At 42.7% G+C, this 21,054-nt stretch overlaps 1 protein-coding gene across 2 annotated transcripts in view; it reads left to right on the top strand.

The window, feature by feature from the left end:
• The window catches only part of LOC123504946 (putative neural-cadherin 2), a 188,683-nt gene that overhangs the window by 6,793 nt on the left and 160,836 nt on the right, over positions 1-21,054 (top strand). The window lies entirely within an intron of this gene.

Here is a 21,054-nt window from a genome sequence, read left to right as displayed (position 1 = left end):
GCCATCCTACTAAGAAATATTAAGTCTACGCCTCAGAAGGAAGAACAACACAACAGCTGTCCCAAGAGATATGTAAGATATTTAAACACTATGAAGTACATTTCGTAAAAAAAAAGGGCAACACTTAATGCTTGACTCTGCCTTGTTACCTGTGAGTAGCTGGGTGAGGGTTTTTCTTTACTAACGTCCTCACGAGGCCTCAGCCAGCAGTGAGGATGACCCCGCACTTCTCTGGCAGTAATAACACCAAGCCAAGGAAGGGAAGAGGCATAATTTTCACGTAATATTTCATCAACTCCTTCTCTTTACATATTCACCCATTCTCGTCTCCTTAGTATCTTGAATACACACACACACACACACACACACACACACACACACACACACACACACACACACACACACACACACACACACACACACACACACAAATATTTACGGCGCACTTCTGGAAATATTAGTTTTATAAAGATCACACAAAATACACATATACATATCAATAATCCCAAACCCAACCACAGGAAAAACTCGCTCAAGTTCCTACTCAATCCCAAACTTTACAAAGGAAGGGAGGCAGCGAGCGGTGGATGGTACATAGGCAGCCGGAGGGGAATTTCAGAACTTCCCTCATATTAAGAGCATAAAAAATCATATTAGAAATGGAGATGAACCTCTGCCGTAGGAAAGCGGCAAACGTGATCCCGTGATGTGGATTTAGTGATGTACAGTAGATGCCGTGGTAAGCCTCACTTGGGATATTCGAGATTAGGTGCAGTTTGAAGCAACTATTAGAAACCTTATAGGGAAATTTATCTATGGAAAAATACAGGGATATGAGAGCAGTTTTTCAAAGGGAAAAAGGAAAATGAAATGAGGGGAAATGAAGTAATACAATGTTTGAAAGGAACGAAGAGACACGATGATTAAAGAAAGCAGAGAGAGAAAAAATATATACCAGCATTGATCTTCCTTCTTCTTCTATCACCTATTTCATTTACGGGTCACCAAAGCAGGTCAACTTTCTTATCCTCCAGATAACTTTGAACTTCTTATCAGAAGTTCAAAGGCTTAGTTAAAACAGCAAAAAAATTCAGATCTTTCTTCTATTTCCACGTGCCTCCCCCTTCAGATGAAATGCGCTGGTGCCACCCACTGCATTCTGCCTCCAATGAGATGGAAGAGAGTGAAAATTCCAGATATGCCTCTCATGCAAACTCTGTCCCTTCAATACAGTTCCTCTCATACCTCTTTCACATACCTTTCCACTATTTACTCTTGCTGTATAGGTAATCTCTCTCTCTCTCTCTCTCTCTCTCTCTCTCTCTCTCTCTCTCTCTCTCTCTCTCTCTCTCTCTCTCTACTATGAGCCCCATTTTTACTGTCTTATTTTCTGAACAAGTAGTTAATCTCTGCCTTTCCGCTATAGGCGTCCAAACTCCCCCGCTCAGATGCTCCATAACTTACAGCCTTCAACTTCCTCAGGCGTGCGCGTTTTTTCCCCATCAGTGTTTTCGTTTGTGTCTTCCATTCCATTTCGTTGCTCGTACCTCTCTCACACTACCGTCGGAAAAAAAAAAAGAGGAATAGAAACGAGAGCTTCAACATTACTAGAAGGTTTGCTGTGAGTAAGAGTAAACACTAACCTTACTGCTTTAAAGATGAAGGCAGATTGAGTATCTATTTATAAAAGCATAGAAATAAAATTGGTTAAATAAAAACGGAAAAAGTATATGCAGAAGGGGAAGTGTATGCAGCGTGGGATGCCTATAGGGATTGAGAATAAAAAAAGAATAGGTAAATATGTCAAAACAATAAAAGGGTGCAAAGAGTGTGCGGACATGCAAGGCGAGGCACAGTTGTTGAATGCTGTATTGAGGCGGGAAAGGAGAGATGCACCAGAGAATGGCTGGCTGATTGACACAGGAGGATGAGAAGGGCTGCTGGCTGCAAAGAAGAGTGACCGACTGCTTGGGAAAGAAAAGAGTTGCTAAAAAAAAAAGAATGGCTGACTCTTGTGGAAAGGAACTGAAATGAATGATCGCCTGACTAAGAAGGAGAAGTTATTGCAGAGAATGACTGATTGACTGATTGACTGACTGTCTGAGGGAAAAAAAGAGCTGCTGATGAGAATGAACGATTGACTCATCGGAATTATCGTGTACATGCAATGATTGACTTCACAGTGAAGACGAGGGCTGCTGGAGAGGATGTTCACTGGCTGACTGATTGAGTGACTGACCAACAAAATGAGGAAGATCCCGGTTGAAAGAATGAGACCGATTGATTGAACAGAACAAAGGTGACGCTACATTGTCCGTCAGTGGCGATACAGCGGCTAAGAGGAACATGTGGCATTATTACATTTTACCTCAATGAATGCTAATGGATATTATTACATGTTGATAATTCTAACACAACTCCAATTAAACTGCACCAACTCAATTAATACATCATCATTATATTAAATATTTATAATGATTACATCCTAATTTGAAAGCATTATGTCAAGTGTAATTCAAGGAAATTCTTCATTTTGCTATAAAAAGAAGCACGATATTATCTTGATTTTGTAACACTTCGATAAAAGAAACCAGACTTTCATGTTCCATTGAACTGAAATATGCAGGATTCGTTTTGAATATCCGTTCGTGACATTCAATTTACACAATAGGGATGATAACATTTTACTTCCATATTTATTAACATTGAAAGGAGATACGAATACAGAGCGTCTTACATAACACACACACACACACACACACACACACACACACACACACACACACACACACACACAAAAAAAAAAACATTATCACAATAAGCAAGTAAAAATTTAATAAGTAAAAGACGCTCTACTAAAGAGAATACTGACAGAAAATCTTTTGCATGATCAATCTGAAATTAAAAGAAAAAAAAAAGTTTCCAATCTGACTACAATGAAACAAGAGCCATATTCACAATACAGCATGAAGGAAAGGTCATGCTGCAGACATCGTAATTACATCCAACGCGACATAGAAAAAAAAATCTTTGGACAATGAATGATTAGTTGAAGTGTGTGTGTGTGTGTGTGTGTGTGTGTGTGTGTGTGTGTGTGTGTGTGTGTGTGTGTGTGTGTGTGTGTGTGTGTGTGTGTGTGTGTGTGTGTGTGTGTGTGTGTGTGTGTGTGTGTGTGTGTGTGTTTGGGGATAAAGCCGTCATCATGACTAACCTCACACACACATTTCTCTAACAGTAAAATGAAATATATGATGCTAAGAATTATAATTATTCAACAAAACGACATATTCATCTCTCTCTCTCTCTCTCTCTCTCTCTCTCTCTCTCTCTCTCTCTCTCTCGTCTGCACGCGAGAAGGTTAAGAGTTCATAAAATAACAATTGTTTTACCTCTTAACAAACATATAACATGACATGTTTTTATCCTAAAGAAATATTAATGCAAGAGTAGTAAGGACACTACTTGAGTGATGAACAAAACATTTCTAAACCTCAGCTATGATCATCAATCTCTCTGCGTATGTACGTACATCCTCCAAGTAAGAATATCAAATAAAACTTCAAAATCTATTAACAATGGTGTTCCTCAGGGTTCTGTTCTGTCATCCACTTTCTATTATTCATAAATTATCTTCTAAACTAAACTTCTCCTATCCACTCGTACTCCTATTCCTTAACTCCTATTACGTCCACCTCTCTACATTACGCAAGAGCTAATCATTATTATCAACCATTCATCCATTTCTCTGACATTTCTCTGGAAAACTATGACTTTTGTATTTCCACTTTTCTAACACTTAAAATCTTTCAAGAGGGAAGTTTCATTCAAGACACTTATCCTTTGGTTTCAATTAAAGCTTTCGACTTTGTATGGTGAACAGCACTTCAGTGGACCTTTTTTCAATTGCAATTTTTGGTTTCCTTGGCCGATACTCGTACGTCATAAACAATGAAAAATATCCACGTCAACATTACCCAGCATCAGCAACAGAGATATAGCAATGAGGAGGAAAAATTGAAGACAATATATATAACAATACCTAACACATTATTTTTACCACTCTCTAAGATTAGAACAAGCGAGCATCAGATGTACTCCCTCGAGGTGAGGACACAAGCTAGCAATAATGAAGACATGTTACTTCAGCAAGGGCCGTGGAGTCGAATGGAGAGGGAAATACGAAGTGCTTCACAAGGACACTTCATCTCGCTTCTCACTGACCCTCGAGGCCATGCCATGATAGCGAGATGATACCGTCCATTAAACACATATTGGGAGCTGATGGGAATGAAGGACAGATACATGATATGATTAAATACTGCATTCAGGAAAATAAAATAATGTTTATCGGAGATAGTTATGATGTAACTTATTTGTGAATCACAGAAATTCATATTGTTTATCAAATGTTAGTTTGTATTGTAATAGTTATGAATATTTCGTCGATGTGTGTGTGTGTGTGTGTGTGTGTGTGTGTGTGTGTGTGTGTGTGTGTGTGTGTGTGTGTGTGTGTGTATTCACGGTCGCCTACTGGTCACGCAGCCAGCCTTCCCCATTACGGAGCAAGCTTAGAGCTTATAGACCGATTTTCGGGTAGGACTGAGACCACACAACACTTCACACACAGGGACAACGAGCCCAACAATTACATCCCATACCTATTTACTGCTAGGTGACCAGAGGCTACACATTTGCCTCGTCGCCCCCGGGACTCGAATACGGGCCTTCTCGGTTGTGAGCCGAGTGCGCTAATCATTACACTACGCGGTATGTGTGTGTGTGTGTGTGTGTGTGTGTGTGTGTGTGTGTGTGTGTGTGTGTGTGTGTGTGTGTGTGTGTGTGTGTGTGTGTTGTGGAATTTCCAAAACGGCGAACCACTTCTATAATTATAATTTCACGCCTTAGTCCCTTACGTATATGACGCAGCTCTTCCCTCATTCCCGCGCCCTTCATTCCACAATTTCTTCCACTTTCTCATCTCTACACCTTTCCTCCTTTTCCTTCATCCCTTTCGGATGCACCTCCTCTCCCTCTCCCTCTCTCTCTCTCTCTCTCTCTCTCTCTCTCTCTCTGTCTTCGCCTTTCTTCCCTTTCTTCCACACACACCACACACACACACACACACACACACACACACACACACACACACACACACACACACACACACACACACACACACACACACACACACACACACACACACACACACACACACACACACACACACACCGCGTAGTGTAGTGGTCAGCACGCTCGACTCACAATCGAGAGGGCCGGGTTCGAATCCCGGCGCGGCGAGGCAAATGGGCAAGCCTCTTAATGTGTAGTCCCTGTTCACCTAGCAGTAAATAGGTATGGGATGTAACTCGAGGGGCTGTGGCCTCGCTTTCCCGGTGTGAGGAGTGTGTTGTGGTCTCAGTCCTACCCGAAGATTGGTCTATGAGCTCTGAGCTTGCTCCGTAATGGGGAAGACTGGCTGGGTGACCAGAAGGCGACCGTGGTGAATTACACACACACACACACACACACACACACACACACACACACACACACACACACGCACGCACGCACACACATTTTCTGTTCCTCTCCTCTCAAGTCTCACTTCCAAAAGGCGTTCTAGTCCTCTTCTAATGAGTCAAGACGGAGTTCCTTCCTCTTTCCCCTCACTGCTCACACTCCACGTTTTTTCCCGCACTAATGTTCCTCTTTGCACTAGCGAGTGTAAAATATGCATATTTATACAGCCTTCATCCTTCCTGCTTTTGTCTTCCAAGATGATACGACACTACGGAAGGAAAACACGAAGATAATCCGCCCCAAAAACTACCTGAATTAATTACACATAAATAGTGCAAAACTCTTTCCCCATACAAAGCGCTGAGAGCGGTAATGCATCATCCTAATTAGATCCTGAGGTAAGTACAAAAGGGGTTGATTACCTTAGCTCACCTCAAGATGAGCTAGGTGGTAAGAGAATTCTATATATTTTAAGATTACTTGCTTTAAGAGGAACAAGAAAAGATCAGTCAGCCTTCTCTCCTCATTCTACATTGCTGTGGGGCGCGTTTGAAGGTCGCAGATGAGAAGAAAACAAGGGAGGAGAGCAAAATAGTGAGGTAAGTTTAGGTGAGATGGTTCAGAGAGAAGGTTTTGCAAAGGTGATCTGGAACGGACGTGCAGGAAGAAAACTAGACAAAAATGGTGGGAAACTTTTCTTCTATATTGAAATAAAAAAAAGGTTAAAGATGATAAGAGTAATGATGATAATAATGGTGATGATGGTGATGATGATAATGCGCTCCCACTCTAGAATTGATGGCTGGAACCAAACAAAGCATCGCGAGCTGCTAACAACGCCAATCAGAGGCGGAGGCAAAACACTCGACAGAACAAAGGGCCATGAGTTCCTGTCAATGTAAAGTGCCACCATGAACACCGCCCTTAAAGCTGACGCAGGGCGCAATGCACGTAACAAAACATCCAGTACGCTGCAGAAAACGAAACCAAGGACACTGCTGACCGGACACAGGACCCAGGCACCCGCAGGAGTGAACGGGGACGAAGAGTAGCCAGAAAAACAAGAGGAAACAGCAGACATACAGAAGGCGCAAGAATTCGAGTACGCGACACAACAAAAGGCGGCTGACAGACAAAACAAGCATCAAGCAGGACAATGGAACACAAGACAAAGCAAATAAGCAGGCAACTCACAAACCACAGCCATGTAGCGCCACTGCTCTGAACTCAGCACTGTGCCATTACCACAAATAGTGCTACCATATTTTACAAAGTTTTCATTGGACTCAACGCCATCACTGAATGAGGCAGCTGCGAAAGGAAAAACAAGACATTCAACTTAATATGATTCTACAGCAGTGTTCACAAATCCTCCACATTTCCACATTTTCTCTATCCTCTATTTCTATCCCAAAGTAGATTACAGGATGACGTAACAGCCAAGCTCACCCCGCCCTTCCTCGCCCCAGCACCTACTTCGGAATACATGCCATTATTCATTGGCTGCCAATTGGAGAAGAGTGAGGGAGGACATACCTGATCTGTAGTTGGAGGTATAAAGGAATGGTGAAGGGGGCTTCTTCGCCAAGTTAGTTAGAATAAGATTGCAAAATAAAGGTTTGCCTGTCTTGTGCCTAAATGTGACTTTAAGTGTTCTAGTAATTTTTGTTTTTTGTTGTTTTTGTTATAGTTGTTGTTGATGTCGTTATTGGTGATGATGGTAGTGGTGGTGGTGTGGTGGTGTGGTGGTGTTGCGGTTGTGGTTTTTCTTTTGTTTTTGTTGATGATGACAAAGACAAATAAATATATATAAACAAGTAGACATAAATAAGTGGACATATATATATATATATATATATATATATATATATATATATATATATATATATATATATATATATATATATATATATATATATATATATATATATATATATATATATATATATATATATATATATATATATATATATATATATATATATATATATATATATATATATATATATATATATATATATATATATATATATATATATATATATATATAGAGAGAGAGAGAGAGAGAGAGAGAGAGAGAGAGAGAGAGAGAGAGAGAGAGAGAGAGAGAGAGAGAGAGAGAGAGAGAGAGAGAGAGAGAGAGAGAGAGAGAGAGAGAGAGAGAGAGAGAGAGAGAGAGAGAGAGAGAGCTTGTGCAAACACATAGATACCCAGTAACAGGTACAGACAGAAGAATCTAATACAAAAAAAGAACCAAAGAAAGACCGAAGAAAAGAAAACGCAATTCGCATCCCTGCACTTTCTCATTTTTACACTTCCTCGTCTGATGGAATACAAGAAAGAAAGAACACAAAAGAAAATGGAAGACAAAACAAAAGCGAGAAGAGAAACAAGTGCAGAAGAAAACAAAAGGCAAATGAGCCCATTTTGGCGCGGCTGCAAATACACACACACTCACACACACACACACACACACACACACACACACACACACACACACACACACACACACACACACACACACACACACACACACACACACACTGGAGTTCCCTTACCTGACTTCGGACCCAGGAAGAGAAGCACGTGGAAGTCAGGTAATGAGCAGGCAATTAGGCACGCCTTCCACTCATCAAATTCCCATCACAGTTTGTAGTCGAGTAGAAAAATGTTCATACATACATTATAATCTCAACGACTCATTAATTAATAGCGTTCCACGTTTACTATATATGACCCTTGCTACATTAATCAGTATTTCATCACAGTACATATTTCCCAAGGTAATCCTGAACTTTCCTAGCTAATGGAAAGTACGCACCTGTGGGATATACTTTCAAGACTCGGAGTACAGGTTTAAGCCTTTGTGTGTGTATGTAACGTGTAATGCTGAGTACTTTTCTCTCTTTTGTCGAAGGAATGGATATATTTTTCTTAGTAAAGTACGGACGTAGTTCTGAAACACTCGCGTATACAATTTCAAGTCTTGTGTCTTCAGTGTCATATGTAATGTCTGAGAGGAACGTGGCAGATGGACTCCCTATCCTACACAGTCTAAATATTTTTGTTTTACGGGAGGAAAGTTTCAAGTCAATACAACAAGTAAATTGACGCCATTTTATAAAAGGACGTGGAACTCTTTTTACTCTAAACTGACTCATTTTATATAAAAAAAATTTAATATCTCTGCTCCTGAAGGGGATACAAGGATTGATATTTTTGATGTGAAGCTATTTAAAATCTTAAGAATAGACAGATGCTGTTTCGAATGATTGCAGGAAAGAATTGTGAAAGTCCAATCTTTCTCTACACCATTCTTTTTCTTTCTATTGTCGAGTGAAGGATTATCTCGGAGCATTCATGGTTTGATTTTTCTATAAATTATATTTTTTTCACTTCTTTTATTATCTCGGAGCATTTATGGTTTGATTTTTCTATAAATGGTATTTTTTCACTTCTTTCATTCTTTTCCTTTATCTTGTCAACAATTTTTTTTTTTTACATATATAAACACACATAGTCACGGTTGTCTACATAAATGCAAAGAAATCAAATGTTCCGCTACATGTTTCCTGATCGCACGTCAAGGAAGTAGATTAAAGCCGCCGATCCAACACACCTGAAGGACAGCCAGGCCAGGTGCTACTTCTTCCCTTCCTAACTCTTCTGCAGGTTTTCCTGGAGAGCATACATTATTGACAGGCTCGTCAGAATTAAGGAATATTCTTTTTCAGCATCTTCAAAGGTATTAATTTCCTGATGACTAAGCTTATCAATATTCACTTATTTTCTTGATCTGGAGATGCTCATTTCATCACTCTGCCAGCCATCTCAGCTTCTTTCTTGCCCTGTCAGCCCTCCCCACCTACCTCTCCTTAGTCTCTGTCTGCTCTTCAAGCCACAGACACAGACACAGGTAACAACAACGAAAACCAACAGTGAAATGAAACAGCGTGAAAGTTTAACAAAGGCTAAAGTTAAAAGAGAAAACCCTGAAATTTTCATACTAAATGCTTTAATCATTTCCACTTATGTGTTTTTTTCTTACGCTACCTCACTATTACTCTAATTAAGTTCATTCTTTAAATTCCATGCTTTTAAAAACAGCAAAGCATAATCAGACGCACTATAAATATTAAGCAAAACCATTACTTGGCAGGGAAAAAGACGAAGATAAAGGTGAGGGAGCATGAGGAGTGTGACGCGAGGCCTCCATGCGCATCTTTCTTTCCGTGGGATGCAGATATTAGAAGGATAGCGATACCGTGGTTACACAAACGACCTATTCTTTACCCTATATGGAAGGCTGTACACCTGCATACCTGTAGTGACTCCCGCTCCGTGGCAATCCATCACTCCTGCACGTACTGATTAGTTATGAACGAAATGCGACTCACCGTGAAATATACGTCAAAAACTCAGGAAAATTCATTATTCTACGCACCACAACTCTTTCACACACACACACACACACACACACACACACACACACACACACACACACACACACACACACACACACACAGGAAACAGACTAATCAAGGGAGGATGACGGACGAGTGATAATCCTGCAGTGAGGCGAGAGGATGTCACTCACACGTCCTTTGCACCATCTGCACCCTCAGCACTTTCCACAAAACCTCGGTGACAGCACACTCTTCTCCTCTCAGTCACTGTACGCACTTAATCTTTCACAGCACGCCCATGTTTCCTGCCACAAAAAAAAAAACATCTCGTATCTTCAGCATGTATACCTCAAGGCACATCCTCATATCTTAGCATCTCCCTCCTACCCCTCATCACCTCGCACTTCTCTCCGTCCTTTTCCCTTTCTCTTACTTTGAACTCACGCATCTCTGCTTTCATCTCTCTCTCTCTCTCTCTCTCTCTCTCTCTCTCTCTCTCTCTCTCTCTCTCTCTCTCTCTTTTTTTCTCTCGTACTAAAATCTCTTTCCTGTGCTCAGCATAATGGCTCTCAAATCTCATCCACACTACTCACCATCTCCCTTCCTGCACTCTAATTACTTTATCTACCTGATCTAACCTGGTCAAAACCTGACCTAATTCAATTTAATCTAAGCTCATATTGTAACCTCATTTTAACCAAATATAACCTAATGGAAATAGGATTAAAGACCTGATGACTTGTTGCTGCTTTTCTACATGCTCTTACGTTCCTGTATTCTAGCCAAGCCTTACTTAACATGCAAAAATATGAATACAGTTTCCCTCAATATCAACCTCACAACGCTTCTCCTTACAAGTCTCGAGCACACCACACCAGTTCACCACAAAAGAGAGAAAAAAAGGATTCTCCCACCCACGCAGACAACCCATTACAACCTCGCCAAGCTTCTCACGTGCGTGGGTGTAATGGAACCAACCAGCGAACCTTCGGCTTGAAACGCGAACCAAAGGCAACAGTAAACGACCTTGAGCCTCAATAGCTTTACTTCACCCCGTAAAGGACGACGGACAATACAAGTACGGAGCGTGGGGTGCGCCTCGCTTCCCTTCCTGTTGCCGCAGTTACATCTGGCAGCTTAGGAATACGGGGCAGGTGGTGGTGGTGGTGGTGGTGGTGGTGGTGGTGGTGGGAGATGCATGAGGCAAATACGCCTTCCTAAAGTTGATAACAAGCAAACTTTTTGTGGAAGGGGATTGGCCATCACAATGCCTACTATCCCTCTCCTCTTCCTCTTCCTCTTCCTCTTCCTTTTCCTCTTCCTCCTCCTCCTCCTTATCCTCCTCCTACTTCTTTTCCTCCCCCTCTTCTTTCTCCTGATCCTCCTCCTTCTCCTCTTTCTCCTAGCTACTTGTTTTTTTTTTTTTCCTCAATGTTTCTTTCCCTTTTATTCTTCTTCTTCTTCTTCTTCTTCTCCTCCTCCTCCTCCTCCTCCTCCTCCTCCTCCTCCTCCTCCTCCTCCTCCTCCTCCTCCTCCTCCTCCTCCTCCTCCTCCTCCTCCTCCTCCTCCTCCTCCTCCTCCTCCTCCTCCTCCTCCTTTTCCTCTTCCTCCTCCTTAGCCGGATCCTCTTCTATTTTTATACTCTGAATTTTTACCTTTTCTTCCCTTGTTTTCTTCTTCCTCCTCCTCCTCCTCCTCCTCCTCCTCCTCCTCCTCCTCCTCCTCCTCCTCCTCCTCCTCCTCCTCCAGCTTCGGCTGGTGGGATGGGTGGGTGGGGAGGAGCCTTCTGCTTTCCTGTCCTGTCTCTAACACTATGTAGTTAGTATAGAATAGTTAACCAAGCAGCCTAGTAAGGACCCCAGGGTCTGTTGTTGCTTGGTCTTTCCTTTGTATTTCCTTTGTATATTCCTCCTCCTCCTCCTACTCCTCCTCTTCCTCCTCTTTCTCCTCATTCTCCTCTTTCCTTACTCTTCCTCTTCTTCTCCTCCTCCTCCTCCTCCTCCTCCTCCTCCTCTTCTTCCTCCTCCTCCTCCTCCTCCTCCTCCTCCTCCTCCTCCTCCTCCTCCTCCTCCTCCTCCTCCTCCTCTTCCTCTTCTTCCTCCTCCTCCCTCTCCTCCTCCTCCCTCTCCTCCTCCTCCCTCTCCTCCTCCTCCTTCTCCTCCTCCTGTTTTCCTACTAATCAAGATCTAAATTCAATTAATCCATACCCTGACAAAGGACAAGACACAGGTGTGGGCGTGCAAGGGCGTCTCTGAGTGTGTGTGTGTGTGTGTGTGTAAATGGTATGCTGGGTACGTCTTGCTACAGAGAAGGAATGAATACTATTCCTAATGATAAAACAACATGTATTTATATAGCAAGGCAACAATAAGCAACAGTGAAAAGAATACCTTCGTGGCATCTGCAAAACGGACCCTGCTTACTGATCGCAGCCTGGACACCCCCCAAAATACATCTTCAGTAACACTAAGTCTGGACTGGAGCGGACGGAGTAACAGCGATCGGGAGCCTCAAATTTGGTGGAGTGTTCTGGGAAGAGGATCCCGCCGAGGCAATCACCGCCCACAAGCTCTCCACTACACCCTCCAAGCCGCAGTTTTAACCTCATGCAGGAATGGGAAAGTAATAACAGTAATCCTTCAAGACTATATTCCTCAGTTAGACTCCCGCTTGCACGTTCTCAACAGACTATGCCAGACTCCCGCAATGGGGTACCTGATGGCCTGGCTCTGCGTCCCCCAGCCAGCAGCACTAGGGGGAAGCAGAGGGAAAGAGAGTAATGGGCAGGAAAAGGGTAGGGAAGGAGGAGAAAAATGAAGTGAAAGGAGAGGTGGCTGCCAAGACCCTTACAAGCGAATTCTACCATTCAGGATGAGAGAGAGAGAGAGAGAGAGAGAGAGAGAGAGAGAGAGAGAGAGAGAGAGAGAGAGAGAGTGGAAGGACAGGCGGGGGAAGGAGCGCTCATCCAAACCTTATATCAATCAGCCATTTTTTGAATGGCGGGTGCTCGTCCCAAGTGGAGTGGGATGGCTCCTCCTCCTCCTCGTCTTCCTCCTCCTCCTCCTCCACCTTCTTCTTCTCCTTCTGTTTCTGGCTCTGCTTCTGCTTCTTCTTCTTCTTCTCCTCCTCCTCCTCCTCCTCCTCCTCCTCCTCCTCCTCCTCCTCCTCCTCCTCCTCCTCCTCCTCCTCCTCCTCCTCCTCCTCCTCCTCCTCCTCCTCCTCTCTCTCTCTCTCTCTCTCTCTCTCTCTCTCTCTCTCTCTCTCTCTCTCTCTCTCTCTCTCCTCTCCTCTCCTCTCTCTCTCCTCTCCTCTCTCTCCTCTCCTCTCCTCTCCTCTCTCTCTCTCTCTCTCTCTCTCTCTCTCTCTCTCTCTCACACACACACACACACACACACACACACACACACACACGTAGGTGCATTCGCTCTCACCGTTCAGCACATTTCATCACTCACTCAAACATTTCCTCCCTCTCTTCCCACCACCATCACTATCACCACCACCACCACCACCACCTCCACCAAAACCATCACTCCACCACCACCACCAGATCTTCCCTGGTCACTGAATCACTCATCGGTCCTTATCCATCCATCCCTCAGTGAAAGACCTTCGATAGCTCATTCACTTATTCATTCCATGCCGCTTGCTCCATCACCGTCCGTCACCACCACCACCACCACCATCAAAACCACCACGAGCACCAGCCTTCTTTCCCTCCTGCCTTCCTCCTCCTCTCCTCCGTTTAGCCAAGCCTTCCCGCTTCTGCTTCCGACGTCAGTGAACAATTAAAGCATTTATAGGTTCGTTAGTGAGCAGAAAACATCATTACCATTATTTATATTCTCAAATACTCGTGTTCATTAAATTTTATCAGTCACATACTACCTGTAATGTCTTTAATGCCACTAATAATTCCACTATTAATGTTTCACTTTCAACGCCTTTTTCTTGCGCAGTTTCTCTCTTCCACCTCCAGTCTTTGCACTCTCCACCATCATCTTGCTTTTATACTCCCCTCCTCCACTTACTTTAACTCCTTCAGTACTGGAACGCATTTTTATCATGACTTGTGGGATGTGATTAGACGATTTTATTTTCATTAGGAAGGATCTATAGAGGTCAGAAGATTAATGACAAAGTCTTCATTATTTCAATCCCCACATAAATTTCTGAAGCTGTATAAAATCACCAAATACTAACCAGAATGAGTATGAGAACATGTCATGGTACTGAAGAGGTTAAACTTATAGTCTTCTTACCTTCCATTGCTACCTCCATCTTGCCTTCTTCTATCCAGTGTAATTTCAGTCACAATTTTTCTCCGTCCCTTCCTCTTACTCACCTTCTAGTACTTATCTTCATATCACCCACCACTATCACCTGCCCTAACACTCTCTTCCACTAAACCTAACCTTACCTTTCCATAATCCTTACCACTCTCCCTCTCTCCTACGCTGAATCTTCACCACTCGTACCAACTAAATCTCATCGTCCCTATTCCAACCCTCTTCTTCCCATTGCCTCGTCAGCTGAGCCCTCACACCCCACGCCTCTTCCCACGACCCCGGCAGCCTCCCTCGCCAATCCTGAGACATTACACGGGTGAGAGACGTCGCAATTCCTCAGTAAATCTTGCAAACGATGACATGATAGACCCGCAACGAGACACTCCACCACTCAAAAGCTGTGTGCGTGTGCGTGTGCGTGTGTGTGTGTGTGTGTGTGTGTGTGTGTGTGTGTGTGTGTGTGTGTGTAGTTGTACTGTTTATATATATACAAGCTGCAGCCGACAATATTTACAGCGCAATAGTAGAGGAATTTGTTGTGTTCACGGCATTCTTACTTTATGAGAACATACGATATACCGCCATGTACTCTCTCTCTCTCTCTCTCTCTCTCTCTCTCTCTCTCTCTCTCTCTCTCTCTCTCTCTCTCTCTCTCTCTCTCTCTCTCTCTCTCTCTCACACACACACACACACACACACACACACACACACACACACACACACACACACATACCTTATTGATACTCCAGGCTCCAGTAACAGGTGACAAAAAATAAAGTTGCATCATTCCTTACCTGAAAATAAAAACAAAGGAATTTTTAGTAAAGTGACATAGTAACATCGAAGAAAGTATTATTGTTGTTGTTGTTATTATTATTATTATTATTATTATTATTATTATTATTATTATTATTATTATTATTATTGTTATTTTTCCTATTATTCTTTAGCTTCATCTTTCTCTGTGGTGTTTACCACGTCTTCCTATAGTGTAATTCACTGTTATTCACTGTTTGATCTGCTGCAGTCTCTGACGAGACAGCCAGACGTTACCCTACGGAACGAGCTCAGAGCTCATTATTTCCGATCTTCGGATAGGCCTGAGACCAGGCACACACCACACACCGGGACAACAAGGTCACAACTACTCGATTTACATCCCGTACCTACTCACTGCTAGGTGAACAGGGGCTACACGTGAAAGGAGACACACCCAAATATCTCCACCCGGCCGAGGAATCGAACCCCGGTCCTCTGGCTTGTGAAGCCAGCGCTCTAACCACTGAGCTACCGGGCCGTGTGTGTGTGTGTGTGTGTGTGTGTGTGTGTGTGTGTGTGTGTGTGTGTGTGTGTGTGTGTGTGTGTGTGTGTGTGTGTGTGTGTGTGTGTGTGTGTGTGTGTTTAATATCACCCTTATAGTCATGAACATCATCAGTTTCTTTTTGTTTAACTTTCACCACAACCACCACTACCACCACCACCACCACCACCACCACCACAACAACAACAACAACAACAACAACAACAACAACAACAACAACAACAACAACAACAACAACAATAATAACAACAACATCAACAACAACGACATTAACAAAAAACAACAACAACAACAACTACTACTACTAGTACTACTACTACTACTACTACTACTACTACTACTACTACTACTACTACTACTACTACTACTACTACTACTACTACTACTACTACTACTACTTACTACTACTACTACTACTACTACTACTACTACTACTACTACTACTTTTACATCTACTACTACTCTCACACCACAATACAATCCACATTCATTTTTTCCCACACCAGTCCTGCAAATTTTCTCCTCAACTCGTACATCCCAAAAATGGAAAGAGTCATCAGAAAATCCAGAAACAGTGGGCACGTAAAATATTGTCTATGTCGTACCAGAGAATGAGTTACTAAATAATTCCAATGACGGGGCGAGAGAGAGAGAGAGAGAGAGAGAGAGAGAGAGAGAGAGAGAGAGAGAGAGAGAGAGAGAGAGAGAGAGAGAGAGAGACACCCAGTTTAAATTTTCCATCTCCACACTAACGGCCTGTCTAATGTTTCCTCGACCAAACACACTTTTCCTTCCGCACTTAGTAGCGACCAATAAAAAAAAGGAAAAAAAACAGAGGAGGACTTGAAAATACACCGCAGTTATGTCGCATACTTTTTAATACATTGCGTGGAAATAACTCATACGGGATCTAGCTAGCTGAGGAAGGGGGAAATAGCGACAGAAATTGAGGGGGAAACTGTGCATATCTAGTGCCATAAAGTTACCGGGGTCCAGCAGCAGTGTGTTTGGGACTGTTTTCACCCGCACATCGAAGACAAATTACTGGTATGTATACGAGTAGCGTCCCCTCTCTTGTATCTTTCTATTCATGTTTTTTTTTTTCTTGCTTTATTATGAGGATTGGAGGATTTAGAAGAGCAAATAAATGTGTTCTCTCTCTCTCTCTCTCTCTCTAATACTACTTGCATTCTTGTTAATCTTACGCGACTTTAATGAGCCGAATAAATTAAACCAAGCGCTGAGCAGTTTTGATTTCCCGATAACTCTTACACTAACAGCACAACATTTTCTTCGGCGACAGAAAGGCTCGTATTCTCAAACATTTCTGCGCTTCACCTACACTATTTCAAAAGGTTACTATTTGAATTTACACGAATTTTTTTTTTTAGGTGTTTTTGCGGTTGTAGAGGCATGCAGAGTGACAAGATTTCTACATTATCAACTGCTGAAACACTCTTGAAAACCCCGCTAATCATCTCTGTGGCCTTGGAAAATAGTGGCGGTGTGAGAGCAGAGCGTTTCTGAATACGGGCCTAAGAGCCACAGCAGAGTTAATTAATCATACAAGACTTCCCCATAAACAAGATCCGTGACTCTTGAGAAAACTCAATAAGGATTCTGAAGTTAAAACAAGGAGATGAGAAAAGAAACGCAGAAAAATGTACCTTCTTTCCTCATAACTTTACAAATCGGTCAATTGAATTTAACTCTTTTTTTTATTTCGCTTCCAGAGCTTTAGAAAGTTAATAAGTGGAAAACAACAGACGGACGGACGGAGCTGCTGATATCCAGACCTTAACGGAGACGGAGACCCATTAAAACTGCGCGTGTTTACAGGAATTCAAACTAGCTTCCACTCTCCTCGTAACTAATGAGGCTACTTACTATCAATCGTCTGACAGCTCTCTCTCTCTCTCTCTCTCTCTCTCTCTCTCTCTCTCTCTCTCTCTCTCTCTCTCTCTCTCTCTCTCTCTCTACTTTACATATTTCACACATAAAAGTAGATTAGCAAATATTACAGACCTTCAAGTTCTCCGATGTCTATTCTCTGTACGTAATCTTGTGTAATCTCTCTCTCTCTCTCTCTCTCTCTCTCTCTCTCTCTCTCTCTCTCTCTCTCTCTCTCTCTCTCTCTCTCTCAGTGTCGGCCCGTGAAAAATAAAATATAACCCACTGCATATTTCGCTGTATATTTCATATGCTAATGGGATACAAACTTATGACAGATGCACTCGGGGGAATGGGGTTTGAGCGGCCCATTATACAATACGCACCTCGGAGGACAGTGCAAAAAAAGAAGCGGGAATAAAGAGCCCAGCACAGCAACACGCCATGCACCTCGTAAAGACCAGAATTGAGATAGTTGGGGCCGTTTTTTGCATTGCGTGTACAGTCAGACGTGGGAATCAACATCATTATGTACGGCTTATATACGCGTGTCTGCAGTTACTTCTACATCTACGTCCAGAAACTCCCAGCAAAAATTCTCATTGGCTCACACCGATTGAAGGTAAGTGAGACAGGTAAAATGGAATGGTAAGTACTAAGCAGGTAAGTTAGCTAAGTAAGTAGGTTAGTGGGTAGATGGAAAGGTAAGTATAATGGGTAGGTTGATAAGATCTGTTTTCATATGTGAACGCAGGTCAGGAAATAGGCAGCAGAGATAGTATTGGTTTGTGTAGTATGTATGTATGAATGTATGCATGTATATACGCAGATAGGAAAGTAGATAGGAAGGTAGATAGGAAGGTAGAAAAGATAAGTGTAAAGAACGTCTATGTATAAGAAAGCTAGACAAGTGCAGGTTTAGATCCATCTTTTTCAAAGGAGAACTATGAAGAAAAATCAGATACGAAACAGACACTAATTTGAATTATACTTTATTCTATACTACTAGACCAGCCTCGCGAAGTAAAGCGTGCGCGTAAAGTCATTTGAAACACAAGCCTCTTATGTCAATCTGCTGAAATTCCTTTTTTGCTTTTTGTCTGATCTGAATCCCTTTGACGTTGAGTAACTTGACTTGCACCGCCTACACTACCGGAAGCCTTGCTGTGTTGGTGTATACAGCTGCAGGGACGAGGGGGAAGGGGTCAACCTAACACCCTCGACCTCCTCCACACAGTGACCTTCCCCGTACTGCAGCTTAAGACCGCGACAGACGAGAAACAAAAAAAGACACAACAGGAAGTGAGGGAGAAACAAGTGTGACTGACAGGAGGGCTCGTGTGGGAAAAAAAGACTACAAAGGAACAGAGCTTGGGTGGAGAGAAAGAGAAAGTAGCGGGGAAATAAAAAAGAAAGTGAAGTAGACGTGTATGAGAAATAATGGAAAGGAGCAGAGCATCAATGAGGAGTAAAAGAAAATATTAAGATAAGAACAGGGACGAGGAATAACAAAACAGGTGGGAGGAAGAAAGCGGGGAAGAGGAATAAGAGTGAGGAGACATGCATGAAAATCGGAAATAATGAAAAGGAAAAGGAAAATGGCGAGGAAGCGGCTAGCGGTGAGGATGAAAGAGAACGCTGGGAAAGAAATAGGATGATAATCAGGAAGAAGGCGATGACGAACGAACCGATAATGTCTGACGTGCTGACTGGGGCCGACTGAGATGAAGACTGGCAAGTAACTTATGGCAAAGGTGACGGCGATGACGACGACGACGATGACAACGACGACAATGATGACGACAACGAAGAAGAACAAGAACAAGAAAAAGAACAAGAACAAAAACAAGAAGAACAAGAACAAGAACAAGAAAAGAAGAAAAAGAACAAGAACAACAAGAAGAACAAGAATAAGAAGAAATAAAAAATAAAAAAAGCAACTCCAACAAAAACAACTGGAAAAAGTAAGAAAATAAGGAAATGGATAATGAAAAAGAAAGTGAAGGTGGAATAAATGCTCCAAAATCGCCGTCTCAGGGATGGACGAGTGTTCAGGGCAAAGTTTGAAGGATAACTCAAGAGCGAATCATGAAAACTGCGAAGGGTGGGGGGTGAATATTGAAGGCGGAGGGGGAGGGATCAAGGGCGCAGAGTGCGATGCCTTAGGGCCGTGGTGCTGGGCCGGGTGGCCATGGTGAAGGTGCTGTGTGTTCAGTAAAGGTGAATGAAGGTTAGGGTGTCAGACAAGGAAGCTGCGGGCGAGGGTGAGAAAAGTGTTATAGAACTACCATCAAAGAGATGACGGAAGACAAGGACAAATTAACACCGCTGAAAAAAAAAAGATAAAAACTCTGTAATATGTGCATACATATTACAAAAGAAAACACACGACAACCAGATTACATGTAGAGCAAACAAATCTTTGACAAAAAATATTCAAGATGTAAAAAATCCATTAAATTTCTTTTATGAACAAAAAAAAGCTATGTTGTAAGGGAGACATCAAAATACCTTGAAAGAAAAATTTTAAAAAGTACTTTAAGCAGAAAAAAGACAAAAATGGAGTATCAGACGACTAGAAAACACCAAGACCTCTGCAGACGTGAAGATCCACAGGCTGCTACGAGCGTGATGCAAAAGGGGAGAGGTGTGGGCCGCGCCACGCTGCGACATGAGCGCCCTTAAGGAGGCGTGGGAGGTGATGATGGAGCAGACAAGGGAGGAGAGAGGAAGCGACCGTCATCTCCAGAATCTGAGCGATAAGGAGGAGCTGTCTGATGTGGATCCAGAGGCATGGTGGTGGTGGGGTGGTGGTGGTGGTGGTGTCACGTGCCTCATGTCTTATGGAAGTAAAGGCATGAAGGAGAGGTTCTCGGGGCATAGCGTGTTGAGGCCTCGGCGAGGAATGCTGTGAGCGAAAATTCAATAACTTGCACAAAGATGAGGCAAGTGGAGGAACTTGTGCAAATACTTCCAGAACTGCGGGGCGGAAGGTGAGGCTCAAAGAGGTCCACTATTTGAGTAAAGTGGGTTTCCTCTGTAGTTGCCATCATCATCATCATCATCATCATCATCATCATCGTCATCATCATCATGACCCCCACTATTCCAAAGACCCCCCCTCAACTTCCTCCACTTGTCTGTGTCTTCTACCGGTCTATTCCAGTCCATCCCAGCAAAACTTTTTATAATTCCTTTAGTTCACTGCCTACCCCACACTTTTACCTTTTACCTTCTCAGGCGATTTAGTGACTGCCCCGACATGTGAAAGCCTGTGAAACACTTCACACTTAATTGCACGAACATACTATGCAACACACTTCGGAACATGTTTTAGAATCGGTATGAAAGGAATATCGAGAAAAGATTGTGAGTGCTGTAAAGGGTGACAGGAAAATTTAATACATTTTGTAATACGTTTGAAATGTTTCCCACAAGCAGACCAGAGACTAAACCGTGTGTGTGTGTGTGTGTGTGTGTGTGTGTGTGTGTGTGTGTGTGTGTGTGTGTGTGTGTGTGTGTGTGTGTGTGTGTCTCACTGTTTGATCTGCTGCAGTCTCTGACGAGACAGCCAGACGTTACCCTACGGAACGAGCTCAGAGCTCATTATTTCCGATCTTCGGATAGG

This window comes from Portunus trituberculatus, chromosome 17, assembly GCF_017591435.1.
Source record: "Portunus trituberculatus isolate SZX2019 chromosome 17, ASM1759143v1, whole genome shotgun sequence".
Classification (NCBI taxonomy): domain Eukaryota; kingdom Metazoa; phylum Arthropoda; class Malacostraca; order Decapoda; family Portunidae; genus Portunus; species Portunus trituberculatus.
Note: the sequence above shows the minus strand (reverse complement) of the source record. Positions and strands in the feature narration are given on the sequence as shown.